This window comes from Halictus rubicundus, chromosome 14 (assembly GCF_050948215.1).
Source record: "Halictus rubicundus isolate RS-2024b chromosome 14, iyHalRubi1_principal, whole genome shotgun sequence".
Classification (NCBI taxonomy): Eukaryota; Metazoa; Arthropoda; class Insecta; order Hymenoptera; family Halictidae; genus Halictus; species Halictus rubicundus.
The window spans coordinates 2,357,987-2,372,310 of record NC_135162.1 but is presented as its reverse complement, the minus strand read 5'-3'; the positions used below and the strand labels follow the sequence as shown (position 1 = coordinate 2,372,310).

Here is a 14,324-nt window from a genome sequence, read left to right as displayed (position 1 = left end):
CCGATCCGTGTAGGCCTCAGATATTCCTTGGCCCCGTGCTAAGGAAATTTTCTGAGTACCGCCAAGTATCGGTGCAGCCCTCTAGCGGTGGGTCCTTGCACGAGAAACTCGAAAGAGTTTCTCGACCGCCCGCTAGGTGTCCCCCTTGGACAGGCTCTACTCTGTCCAAGGTAGAGTCCTACTATCGCTTTATCTTCTCTCCCTTTCTAACCTCCATCTGTCATCCTCTCTCTTTCTATCTTTACCCGTTTCATACTTCTCTCGGTCTATCTCTTTAATTTTTCTCTTTCCCGTTTCGGCCACTTACTTTGCCTTATTCCAATTAGTATATTTAGTTGACTGATCTTATTATATTTTATTTATTTACCTATTTACTCTATTTTACTGATTTTACCTACTTTTCTCCCATCTACCTACTTACTTATTTATTGATTCGTTGAGTTTTATCTATATCCTACTGTACCTATTATACTTACCTGACTTAGTCTTATTATAATTTTACACAATGCTACATATCACTCTTTTTAGCTATTTACTCATTTTAACACTAATTGACTTACCTGATCTGTACATTATATTTTACTCTATTTTATCTCACTCCAACTTACTACACCGTACTCTAGTCACAATTCGTTCCTATATTACTATATCTTTATCCTGTGATATACAACATTTATTTTTAACCTATCTTTTATCTATTTACTTATTTATTTTTTTACTTATTTACTTATTTATTTATTTAATTTTTATTTTACCTACCTTACAGTTATACCGCTGTGATTTCCTTCACTCTTTTTTATCCTTTTACTCTGCTAATTTCGACAATTACTATCATTATTACCACATTTTATTTTTTTTTTTAACTAATTCTACCAATCTAGTCAACTTTATATATTGATTTTAGTGATTCTATACATATTTGAGTTCTACATTTTACATTTTATTTACTCAACGCCACTCTGCTCTGATTTTACTCTATTTTACCTATCTATTTTTACATTAACCTACACGTGACAGAGCTTTTACTAACTTAACACACGTACCTGGGTCTTACTTATTTATTTATTTATCTATTTATCTACTGATTATATACTGTACCTACTGTACACACACATTCTATTCTATTATATTCTATTTGTAATTCTAATAATTTTAATAAGTTCACCTGGTACTAAAACATCTGCTCGAAATACTGCATAATATATCTTCTTTTACATACTTTTTTCTTATTTTTCCACTCTCTACTTTCCGCTTGTAGTCAACCCCTGTACAGGTCGTCCCAAAAATGGCAGGGCAAACTAGTAGCCCCGTCACAATATATATAGATTTTCCGTTCCCGGAGGAATTCCGATGCCCGGAATGCTACGGCAAGCCGGGCATGAAGCTCGGTGGGGCGTATAAGTCCCACTCCGACCTGGCAAAGCATGCCAAAAAAATACCACCCCGGACACACTATTGTCCACCGGTGCGGCGAGTGTGGTGAGCCTGGCACGGGCAGATATGCCCTAAAGGCAGTAAAGACTCACCACGCCGCCGCACACGCGAGCACGGGTGGGCCAGGTCGGAGTGGGACCAGTAGAACGAACAACGGTTCTACTAACATCCGGACAACCGGTGCCCGGTCCTCCTCCTCTGCGACTGGCACTAATTCCTCGGGCCGAGGGAGGCCCGAGTCAACTTTAAGGTTTCCCGCTGCGGCGGGAGCTGGAGGGGTCGTCACTACGACAACGGCCACAGCAACGACGACAACGACTGCGACGACGACGACAGCATGTGGCCAGCGGCAGGCGGCGACGGCCCAACGAACCAACACCTCCGGCGGGGCAGTACCACCATCATCGGGCCCCGCGACCACGCCGACCACCAGCGTGGTCACCACCACAACGACGACGGCTTCGGCGATGACCCGCACGTCTACGCTGCAGCGCAAACTGCCCTTCGGCACGTCTGCAGCTGCGACGGGGACGACAGCGGGGACATCAACAAGGACAACGCTGGCAGCGAGGACGAGGACGATCGTGGCGGTCCCACGACCTACCCCCAGGCCATCCATCACGCCACCACCACCATCGGCGTCCCTGGGGGGCAGGCCGAAGGTTGCGGCGGCACTAGTGGCTCCCCTTCGGAAGTCACTGACGCCGCCGCCCCTTCTGGCCGCCTCCAGGGCGAAGACCACCCCTGCAGCAGCAGCAGCAACGTCCGGGAGGAAATCCCAGACGCCACCACCACCTGGAGCGTCGAGGACGACCCAGGCAGGGGTAGCAGCAGCCGGGACCGCCACGAAGAAGACGCCCACGCCCCCACCAGCAGCAGCAACAACAACAGCAACAAGGAGCAGCCTGTCGCGGCGAAGCAACGAGGCTGCCCTGGCACCGACACCACCAGGGACCAGGAATGCGCCCGCCAAGCGCACCACGACCGGGCCCGGAGCCGCCCAACGATCCAGCGCGGGCTCATCGGCACGCAAGTCGACCCCCGATAAGCACGCCACCAACACTACTGGTGGCGTGGCAAGGAGGACGAGGGGGTCGACTGTCTCCCCCAAGACCAGGTCCCCGCCCACCAGCCCAAGGGGACCGGTCACGAGGAGCGCGGCGAGAAACAGGAGGGGAGCCAGCGTGCCGATCGAGCTCGGAGACATCAGGATGCGGACTGCAGCCCTCAACGCCATCAAGAGGAAGGCGGCTCCAAAGCCTGGCGTGAGCAGATCACCGAGGTCGTCTGGGTTAGATGGGGGGGCACCCGCCCCCGCCCCCGCCCCCCAAACAACATCTAACCCAAACCAACCCCAATCACCACCACGAGTATTTACCTCGGTGATCAGGACGGCGGCATCACCATCATACGCCGCCGTCACGGCGGGCGCAGCGGTGGTCACGACAACACCACCAGGAGACCGCCCAGAAGGAAGAACGCTGCGGTCGATGACTCGGGCCTCGTCACTCCCGCCCGAGTTCATGACCGTAGCGAGCAGCAGCCCATCCCTCATCACCACAACGAGGGACTCCCCCCCTGCTCACTCACCCCCACCGACCATCTGTGGGAAGCAGGGGGGAGCAGAGGGCTGCTGCGCGGTCTCCTGCGTGGCTCCGGCCACGCTGACCACGACCACCGTCACGACCACTGCCAGCGGGGGGCCCATCATGACATCGAGGCCCCTCGCGGGGGGAGTGGAGAGGATACAGAAGAGGACGAGGCTTATGCCGGCAGTCCTCTCCCTCCCCCCCCATCGAGGAAGTGGCAGGGTCACCTGGTCCCGCCAGGACAGCTCCTTCTCCCCCTCCGGCCATCCGGGGGAACGAAGAGGAGAGGGGAGAAGAGGTGGGGAGGAAGGAGGAAGAAGATCCCTCCCCACTGCCGTGGCAGGTTGTTCCCCACAGGCGCCGATCATCTGGGCGCCTGTCCCCGCTGTCGCCATCCCCGTCGTCGTCGCCGGAGCCGTCCAGGAGGACGACGCCGTCGTCGCCGAGAACGACAACACCCCGCAGCTCACCAGCGGGGGACAGGAGGACGCCGGCCGCACCCCTGCGACCAACAGCGAGGGACCAGCGTTCTCCACCGGCCCCACCAGCTCCCAACGTCAGCGGAGCCTTGGAGGGGGCCACTCCCACCACCACCGTCACCACGCGAAGGGGCGGAGCCGCTCGTCGGTGGCCATTGGCAGGAGGTAGCCGCATCACCCAGCAGAGGGTAAGTACTGAGCGGGCCCCTGCCAACGCCGCGATGATGGACCGGCACCGCGAAGTTCGCGATATTAATGTCCGTCTGGGAGGGTACGCGTCGCGTTTCCGTAGTGTGGGTGGGAACAATAACCCTGGGAGCTCGCTCCCGGGTGGTAGCACGAGGGGGATAACGGTCCCCACGGGGCAGACTAATGCTCCTGGGGGCGTTGCTGGAGGACCCGCGGCCCTCCAGACACCGCAGGGACGGCAGCAGCCTGTGCCTGCTGGCCAGCCCAATCCTCGCCAGCGCGCATCCCGACGGAGGGAGCAAGCCGCGCTGGAGAGAGAGAGGGAGCTACTGGTCAGTTTGGCCGGGGCTGCTGACAATCCTCAAGACCTGGAGGAAGCTGCAGCGCAAATCGCTGCCTTCTTCCAGGGATTCCGGACCCGACCTGCGGGGAACGGAGGAGACGGGGGCGTAAGACCAGCAGACCCCGCGAGGACGAGGGGGCGTGTCGCGAACTCGTCAGGGACACGCCCTCCCGGTCGTACCGGCTTGGAGACCGACAGGAGAACGGACCAAGTCAAGGAGGCTACGCGTCTCCAGAGGTTGTTCCGGCAGAACCGCAGGCGTGCGGTCCAGGAGGTGCTCATGGGCGCCCCTGAGCAATGTGAAGTTGCCAGGGACCGCGTCATGCAGCACTTCCTCGACATGTACTCACCTGCGAGTGAGCCGCAAGCCTCTGGGCCCCTTGGCTTTCCTTCAGAGGCTCCGACAGCAGCAAGCGGCGAGGCTTTGATCCGGCCTTTTGAAGTGAGTGAGGTAGACCGACGGATCCGGCGGATGTCAAACTCCGCGCCAGGACCCGACGGTCTGACTTACCGTGACCTTCGGAAGGCTGATCCGAGCTGCGTCGTCTTGACTGCCTTCTTCAACCTTTGCCGCAGGTTGGAGTCGGTCCCTTCTTCCTGGAAGGTCTCCAACACCGTGTTAATTCACAAAAAGGGCGATCGGGGGGACCTGTCGAACTGGCGACCACTTGCCATGTCCGACACCACCCCCAAACTCTTCGCGGCGGTGCTGGCTGACCGTCTAGTGTCGTGGGCCCTCCATAATGGGAGACTCAGCCCCCAGCAGAAGGGTTTCCTGCCGTGTGAGGGTTGCTACGAGCACAACTTCACGCTGCAGGAAATCCTGAACGACGCTCGCAGGGGCAGGCGTCAGGTGGTGGTGGCATGGCTGGACTTGTCGAACGCGTTCGGCTCGATCCCCCATTCCACCATCTACCGTGCCTTTGCTGAGGCCGGCGTTCCCCTCCCCTTCCGCAATATTGTGGAAGGGATGTATGACGGATGCACCACCCGGGTGCGAACCTCACAGGGCTACACTGACCCTGTCCCCGTTCTCTCCGGAGTCAAGCAGGGCTGTCCGTTGAGCCCTGTGGCGTTTAACCTCGCCCTGGAACCGGTCCTGAGGGCGGTAACCGCGACCTCGGCGGGTTACACGCTACACGGCCAACGATACTCGGTTTTGGCCTACGCCGACGATCTGGCGTTGACTGCCGATTCTCCGGAGGGAATGGAAACACTGTTACGAACAGTGGAAGCTGCGGCAAATGGGGTTGGACTTCGGTTCAACCCGGCGAAGTGTGCAACACTGCATCAGGACAGCAGAGGCACTCGCCGGGTACACCCTACTTGCTTCAGCTTGCAGGGTCAAGGGGTTAAAGCCCTGGCAGCAGGTGCGCCATATGAGCACCTTGGAGTCCCCACAGGATTTCAGGTCAGGCAGACCCCGCTCGCGACGATCGAGGAGCTTGTCCGGGATCTCCGGGCCGTGGATCGCTCTCTCCTCGCCCCGTGGCAAAAGTGTGAGGCGGTGAGATCATTTATATTGCCCCGCCTCGACTTCATGCTACGGGGAGCCCATGTGGAGAAAGGTCCCCTCAAGGAAGTCGACAAGCTTGTTCGCAAGCTTGCGAAATCCTGGCTCAACCTCCCTCAGAGAGCCAGCGCGGAGGTAGTCTACCTCCCTCCTAAAAAGGGGGGGTGTGGACTGCTTCCGCTTGCGGACCTGGCCGACGCTCTGGTCATTGGACACGCGTTCCGTCTACTGACGGCGCCTGATCCGATGATCAGTGGGCTGGCCAGAGAATCTCTGGGTGAGGCGGTAGCCAGGAAGATCGGTAGGTCACCCACCGATCAGGACCTGGCGACGTACCTCTCTGGCTCGCTGGAGGGGGAATTCGCCAGGGACGGAGGGGACTTCTCGACTCTGTGGTCGAGAGCACGAAACGCGGCACGGCGATCGGGAGAAATGCTCCAATTGCGTTGGGAGTGGTGCGCTGCCCGGCGCGAATTGGGTCTTAGACTCCGGGGCTCACGCGGGCGCACGGTGGTTGTAACACCGAAGGTACGGGATCAGGTGTTGCATCGTTTGAGAGCGGCAGTGACAGAGTTTTATGCCGATCGCCTGGGCAAAAAGCCCGATCAGGGGAAGGTCTTCGGGGTGTCGTCGCGGGATAGCGCATCAAATCACTTTCTCCGCGGCGGCAGTTTCACCCGCTTCGCTGATTGGCGCTTTATCCACCGAGCTCGCCTCAACGTCTTGCCTCTTAATGGGGCAAGGCGGTGGGGCGAGGGTGATAAGCGTTGCCGGCGATGCGGGGAGGCCCTGGAGACCCTACCCCATGTGATCTGTCACTGCCGGCCTCACTCGGCCGCCTGGCAACTGCGCCACGATGCCATCGTCTCGAGAGTATCTCGAGCCTGCCGACTGCCGGGGACGTTAAGGGTAAATAAAAGGGTCGAGGGTCTCACCGGCGAGTTGGAGGCTCTGCGCCCTGACATTGTTGTCAGGCACGAGCCTTCAAAAAGCGTCGTGATCGTCGACGTAACCGTGGCCTTCGAGAACGGCATCGAAGCCTTCGAAGCCGCTAGGGAGAGGAAGAGGGCGAAATACCTCCCTATCGGCGCCGTTCTCGAAGGACGGGGCTACCGAGTCGTGACCGACGCGATCGTTGTTGGGGCTCTCGGCTCTTGGGATCAGGCCAATGAGGCGGTGCTCAGGCTCCTGCGTGTGAGCAAGAAGTACGCGAGTCTGATGCGCCGTCTCATTGTGTCTGAGACCATTCGCTGGGGTCGGGACATCTACGTAGAGCACGTGTCGGGGGTCCGCCAGTACGCGGCTCCTCCCTCCGGTGTCCCCACCGCGGCACCGCCCCTACCCCCACCAGAGGTGACAGTGGCCCCTCCTTATGATCAGCCTCCTTCGGCCAATGGGGAAGTCGCGCCCCGGAGAAGCAGCCGCGATGAGGCTCAGGATGGGCATGAGGCCCCGAATAATGACTCAGGGCCACCCCGGCCCTGTGTATGACACATAATGGGACTGCGGTGCCACGCGAGGCACCGTGCCCATTAGTTTTTGTTTTAATATAGCGACATTTTTACTTCTATTTGTTTTTCTTTTACATCTTTGTATTTATTTATATTTATACGTACATTTAGCGAGGGCAGGTGGCCCGCTGCTCGCCTCTATGCTATCTTCTATTTTATTTTTTTATGTACATTACTTTCTAGTCATTCTCTTTTAAGTTATTCCATCTAGTCTATTGTTTCTTCTCCTGTTCTGTCTTCTTTTTTATACATCTTAGTTCTGTTTATTTTTCCTTTTAAACCATCTAGTCACCTTCCCTAATCTATAAGTATTTTAATTTTCCTGGCATGCAGCGGGCCACTATAATGCTGACAATTTTAATTTTAATTTTAAGTTATCCGACCAGGTCCCTTTATGGGACCGGAACGATTTTATTATATTGTATTACGACGTGTGTGTGTATGTGTGTGCGTGTGATGTGCTTATTTATTGTATTTATTCATATATTAGCCGCGCAGGGGGCCCGACGCCCCCACACCGCACACCCCACCACCAAACCCTCAATTTTAATTTTATTTGCAACGCGGTGCCCAATGAGCACCCGCGATCTAGCCCTCGCCAAAAGGCGAGTACATTGTACCTGCCCCCGGGTGCCTATGTAACCCAGGGGACAATTGCCTGGAGAATAAACGCCTTTATCTGTTCTTATCAGCTTAATATCTGATACACTCCCCATCGGGGAGTCAGAATATTAACTCGATTTTTGGAAGTTGACGGAGCGGTCGGGGCTTGCTCCCCCTCGGTCACGGGTCGGCCACGCATTGCAGTGCCGTGTGGATTGGCCCAATTAGCCTTTTAAAAAGCACAATTATCTGCTTTTCACAGCCCGTCAACTTCCGGAATCGAGGAGATATTCTCGACTCCCCGAAACAGCAAAAACCTAGAAAATTTTTCGTTTCGCGCGAAGTCTTGAACGGGTTGCCGCGACTTCCCTAATACGCGAGAGTGATCGGCAGTGAAAAGTGCTAAGTGCACTTGCATATAAAAGGATTACCAGAGCCGAGGAGCGATCGGGGCGCGACCAGCCGCCGACGAGGAGGACCACCGAAGACCAAGCGCCTCCACCGAAGCCAGACCTCCGGGAATTACGACACCTGTGCGGGGAACCCGAGCGGGGTAAGTGGTCGAAACCCTCTCTCTCTATCTCTGTAATTTCTGTCTATTCCCCCGTGTACTTGTAACGGTGTCATTTGGACTCTCTTGTCCAAGTGCCCGTTTTCAAATACACGGTAAACCCCGTTGACCTCCCCTTTCCGTTCGTTGTTGTGTGTCTTTGTTCTGCCGACGATTGGCACCTGTGCTAACCGTCGATCAGAGCGAAACACAAACAATTAACGGCTCCTTCCCGGTCGCTCGGAACGAAATTTCTGGAAATTTCGATCCGGATTGCATAAGTGACAGGTGGAAACGATTCGACGAATTTCGCAATTAAATTAATCAATTAACTCGACGGCTGTTTAAACAATCAGCTCGCTGGTTGTTTAATACGGTTCCCGAGTTAACAGATTTTATTTATTGCGAAATTGGGGCGCAAGCCTGTGCCGACAGTTTAATAAACTAATATTTAACATCTCGTTGAATATCGGCACGTCGGAGCGTTTCCTACTTCGTCGAAATTGTACTCCGTTTCGGAATAAGCCAGGAATATTGTTCCTGAGCCAAGACCAGCCGAATTGTTTAATCGGACTCGTTCGATTAAATTAATTCGGCTCTGATTTCCTATCAGTCACCGATCCGTGTAGGCCTCAGATATTCCTTAGCCCCGTGCTAAGGAAATTTTCTGAGTACCGCCAAGTATCGGTGCAGCCCTCTAGCGGTGGGTCCTTGCACGAGAAGCTCGAAAGAGTTTCTCGACCGCCCGCTAGGTGTCCCCCTTGGACAGGCTCTACTCTGTCCAAGGTAGAGTCCTACTATCGCTGTTATCTTCTCTCCCTTTCTAACCTCCATCTGTCATCCGCTCTCTTTCTATCTTTACCCGTTTCATACTTCTCTCGGTCTATCTCTTTAATTTTTCTCTTTCCCGTTTCGGCCACTTGCTCTATTATATCTTAATTGGTATATTTAGTTGACTAATTTTAATTATTTATTTATTTAGACATTTATCTACACATTTTACTCTATTCACTCGTTTTAACTGCATTTTAATCACCGTACTGTATATCACAGTGCCTGCTTACATACCTAATTTAATTTTAAAACCGACATATTCAACTTTTACACGTATTTTATCCTATTTTACACTAACTTATTTTATTCTATTTTATTCTCATTTTTATTTTATTTTACTGTATTCTATTTTACTTCACCTTAATTCTAGTCATAGCTTATTTTTTATCTTGTTACTTTTACTCTTTTTACTCTGTGATATACTATACCATTTTAAACCTATTACTGTGATATCTACACATACGCTTATTGTTACATTTTATTTTTTATTTTATGTCTAGTCTTACTCCTATTTTTCTATTTTTATTCTAGTCTCTCTCAGCTCTATTCTTCTCTGATTAAATTCTGATCATCTAGTCAACTGTCTATGCCAATTTCGACACCGTTAAATACTGCGTCTCATCTGCTCTGTCTATTTTATTCTATTTTATTACATTTTACTCTGCTTTATATTACCTCACACTATTTTACGTTACTAACATCACTACTTAATCACATTTTATCTATTTACATACACACCTACTGTGATACATCGACGACGACTAATTCTGTTTATTTATTTATTTATTTAGACAGATCTAGTCACTTCGTTGATTTTATTTACTATATTTTGACACTTGTGATTAAGACTAAGTGATTTTAACCTGGTTTTATTTATTTATTTATTTATTTATTCATACACGCATTTACCCAGTGACTGACAGATATACCTATCTATTTATTTACTTATTTATTTATTTATTTATTTATTTACTTACACCAATTGTTTTATTTTATTGTAATCTGCGCCTCATCAACTTAATAATTTATCTATTTATCTTTTACCGCTCGTAGTCAACCCCGTACAGGTCGATTCAAAAATGGCAGGGCAAGCAAGCAGCCCCATTACAATATATATTGACTTCCCCTTCCCGGAGGAATTCCGATGCCCGGAATGCTACGGCAAGCCGGGCATGAAGCTCGGTGGGGCGTATAAGTCCCACTCCGACCTGGCAAAGCATGCCAAAAAGTACCACCCCGGACACACTATTGTCCACCGGTGCGGCGAGTGTGGTGAGCCTGGCACGGGCAGATATGCCCTAAAGGCAGTAAAGACTCACCACGCCGCCGCACACGCGAGCACGGGTGGGCCAGGTCGGAGTGGGACCGGCAGAACAACTACCGGTTCTGCCAGCAACCGGACTACCGGTGCCCGGTCCTCCTCCTCGGTGACTGGCACTAATTCCTCGGGCCGAGGGAGGCTCGAGTCAATTTTAAGGTTTTCCGCTGCGGCGGGAGCTGGAGGGGTCGTCACTACGACAACGGCCACAGCAACGACGACAACGACTGCGACGACGACGACAGCATGTGGCCAGCGGCAGGCGGCGACGGCCCAACGAACCAACACCTCCGGCGGGGCAGTACCACCATCATCGGGCCCCGCGACCACGCAGACCACCAGCGTGGTCACTACAACGACAGCGACGACAACGGCGATGAACCGCACGTCGACATCGCGGAGCAGACTGCCCTTTGGCACGTCTGCAACTGCGACGGGGACGACAGCGGGGACATCAACAAGGACAACGCTGGCAGCGAGGACGAGGACGATCGTGGCGGTCCCACTACCCACCCCTAGGCCATCAACCACGACACCACCACCATCGGCGTCCCTGGGGGCCAGGCCGAAGGTTGCGGCGGCACTAGTGGCTCCCCTTCGGAAGTCACTGACGCCGCCGCCCCTTCTGGCCGCCTCCAGGGCGAAGACCACCCCTGCAGCAGCAGCAGCAACGTCCGGGAGGAAATCCCAGACGCCACCACCACCTGGAGCGTCGAGGAGGACCCAGGCAGGGGTAGCAGCAGCCGGGACCGCCACGAAGAAGACGCCCACGCCCCCACCAGCAGCAGCAACAACAACAACAACAAGGAGCAGCCTGTCGCGGCGAAGCAACGAGGCTGCCCTGGCACCGACACCACCAGGGACCAGGAATGCGCCCGCCAAGCGCACCACGACCGGGCCCGGAGCCGCCCAACGATCCAGCCCGGGCTCATCGGCACGCAAGTCGACCCCTGATAAGACCACCACTAATACCAGTGGTGGCATAGCAAGAAGGACGAGGGGGTCGACGGTCTCCCCTAAGACGAGGTCCCCCCCTACCAGCCCGAGGGGGCCGATTACAAGGAGCAGGAGGGGAGCCAGCGTGCCGATAGAGCTCGGGGACATCAAGAAGCGGACGATGACCCTCACCACCACCAGGAGGAAGGCGGCTCCGAAACCCGGTGCTAACACGTCACCGAGGGCGGTTGGGTTAGATGGGGGGGCACCCACCCCCGCCCCCCCCCACAACGACATCTAACCCAAACCAACCCCAATCCACCACACGGATGTTTACCTCGGTGATTAGGACGGCGGCCTCACCATCTTATGCCGCCGTCACGGCGGGCGCAGCGGTGGTCACGACAACACCGCCAGGAGACCGCCCAGAAAGAAGAACGCTGCGGTCGATGACTCGGGCCTCGTCACTCCCGCCCGAGTTCATGACCGTAGCGAGCAGCAGCCCATCCCTCATCACCACAACGAGGGATTCCCCCCCTGCTCACTCACCCCCACCGACCATCTGTGGGAAGCAGGGGGGAGCAGAGGGCTGCTGCGCGGTCTCCTGCGTGGCTCCGGCCACGCTGACCACGACCACCGTCACGACCACTGCCAGCGGGGGGCCCATTATGACTTCGAGGCCCCTCGCGGGGGGAGTGGAGAGGGCACAGAAGAGGACGAGGCTCACGCCAGCGGTCCTCTCCCTCCCCCCCATCGAGGAAGTGGCAGGGTCGCCTGGTCCCGCCAGGACAGTCCCTTCTCCCCCTCCGGCCATCCGGGGGAACGAAGAGGAGAGGGGAGAAGAGGTGGGGAGGAAGGAGGAAGAAGATCCCTCCCCACTGCCGTGGCAGGTTGTTGCCGGCAGGCGCCGATCATCTGGGCGCCTGTCCCCGCTGCCAACATCCCCGTCGTCATCGCCGAGGTCGTCTCAGAGGAGGACGCCGTCGCCGTCGAGGACAACTCCCCGCAGGTCACCAGCGGGAGACAGGAGGACGCCGGCCGCACCCCTGCGACCAACAGCGAGGGACCAGCGCTCTCCACCGGCCCCACCAGCTCCCAACGTCAGCGGAGCCTTGGAGGAGGCCACTCCCACCACCACCGTCACCACGCGAAGGGGCGGAGCCGCTCGCCGGTGGCCATTGGCAGGAGGTAGCCGCAACACCCAACAGAGGGTAAGTGCTGAGCGGGCCCCTGCCAACGCCGCGCGGATGGACCGGCACCGCGAATTACGCGATATGAATTTTCGTTTGGGAGGGTTCGCGTCGAGTTTTCGTTCAGTGGGTGGGAACAATAACCCTGGGAGCTCGCTCCCGGGTGGTAGCACGAGGGGGATAACGGTCCCCACGGGGCAGACTAATGCTCCTGGGGGCGTTGCTGGAGGACCCGCGGCCCTCCAGACACCGCAGGGACGGCAGCAGCCTGTGCCTGCTGGCCAGCCCAATCCTCGCCAGCGCGCATCCCGACGGAGGGAGCAAGCCGCGCTGGAGAGAGAGAGGGAGCTACTGGTCAGTTTGGCGGGGGCTGCTGACAATCCTCAAGACCTGGAGGAAGCTGCAGCGCAAATCGCTGCCTTCTTCCAGGGATTCCGGACCCGACCTGCGGGGAACGGAGGAGACGGGGGCGTAAGACCAGCAAACCCCGCGAGGGCGAGGGGGCGTGTCGCGAACTCGTCAGGGACACGCCCTCCCGGTCGTACCGGCTTGGAGACCGATAGGAGAACGGACCAAGTCAAGGAGGCTACGCGTCTCCAGAGGCTGTTCCGGCAGAACCGCAGGCGTGCGGTCCAGGAGGTGCTCATGGGCGCCCCTGAGCAATGCGAAGTTGCCAGGGAGCGCGTCATGCAGCACTTCCTCGACATGTACTCACCTGCGAGTGAGCCGCAAGCCTCTGGGCCCCTTGGCTTTCCTTCAGAGGCTCCGACAGCAGCAAGCGGCGAGGCTTTGATCCGGCCTTTTGAAGTGAGTGAGGTAGACCGACGGATCCGGCGGATGTCAAACTCCGCGCCAGGACCCGACGGTCTGACTTACCGTGACCTTCGGAAGGCTGATCCGAGCTGCGTCGTCTTGACTGCCTTCTTCAACCTTTGCCGCAGGTTGGAGTCGGTCCCTTCTTCCTGGAAGGTCTCCAACACCGTGTTAATTCACAAAAAGGGCGATCGGGGGGACCTGTCGAACTGGCGACCACTTGCCATGTCCGACACCACCCCCAAACTCTTCGCGGCGGTGCTGGCTGACCGTCTAGTGTCGTGGGCCCTCCATAATGGGAGGCTCAGCCCCCAGCAGAAGGGTTTCCTGCCGTGCGAGGGTTGCTACGAGCACAACTTCGCGCTGCAGGAAATCCTGAACGACGCTCGCAGGGGCAGGCGTCAGGTGGTGGTGGCATGGCTGGACTTGTCGAACGCGTTCGGCTCGATCCCCCATTCCACCATCTACCGTGCCTTTGCTGAGGCCGGCGTTCCCCTCCCCTTCCGCAATATTGTGGAAGGGATGTATGACGGATGCACCACCCGGGTGCGAACCTCACAGGGCTACACTGACCCTGTCCCCATTCTCTCCGGAGTCAAACAGGGCTGTCCGTTGAGCCCTGTGGCGTTTAACCTCGCCCTGGAACCGGTCCTGAGGGCGGTAACCGCGACCTCGGCGGGTTACACGCTGCACGGCCAACGATACTCGGTTTTGGCCTACGCCGACGATCTGGCGTTGACTGCCGATTCTCCGGAGGGAATGGAAACACTGTTACGAACAGTGGAAGCTGCGGCAAATGGGGTTGGACTTCGGTTCAACCCGGCGAAGTGTGCAACACTGCATCAGGACAGCAGAGGCACTCGCCGGGTACTCCCTACTTGCTTCAGCTTGCAGGGTCAAGGGGTTAAAGCCCTGGCAGCAGGTGCGCCATACGAGCACCTTGGAGTCCCCACAGGATTTCAGGTCAGGCAGACCCAGCTCGCGACGATCGAGGAGCTTGTCCGGGATCTCCGGGCCGTGGA

At 55.9% G+C, this 14,324-nt stretch overlaps 1 pseudogene; it reads left to right on the top strand.

Annotated features, from left to right (window-relative positions):
* The first annotated feature begins 7,711 nt into the window (after nucleotides 1–7,711).
* Nucleotides 7,712–7,890, top strand: LOC143361171 (U2 spliceosomal RNA; annotated as a pseudogene).
* Nucleotides 7,891–14,324: the final 6,434 nt, after the last annotated feature.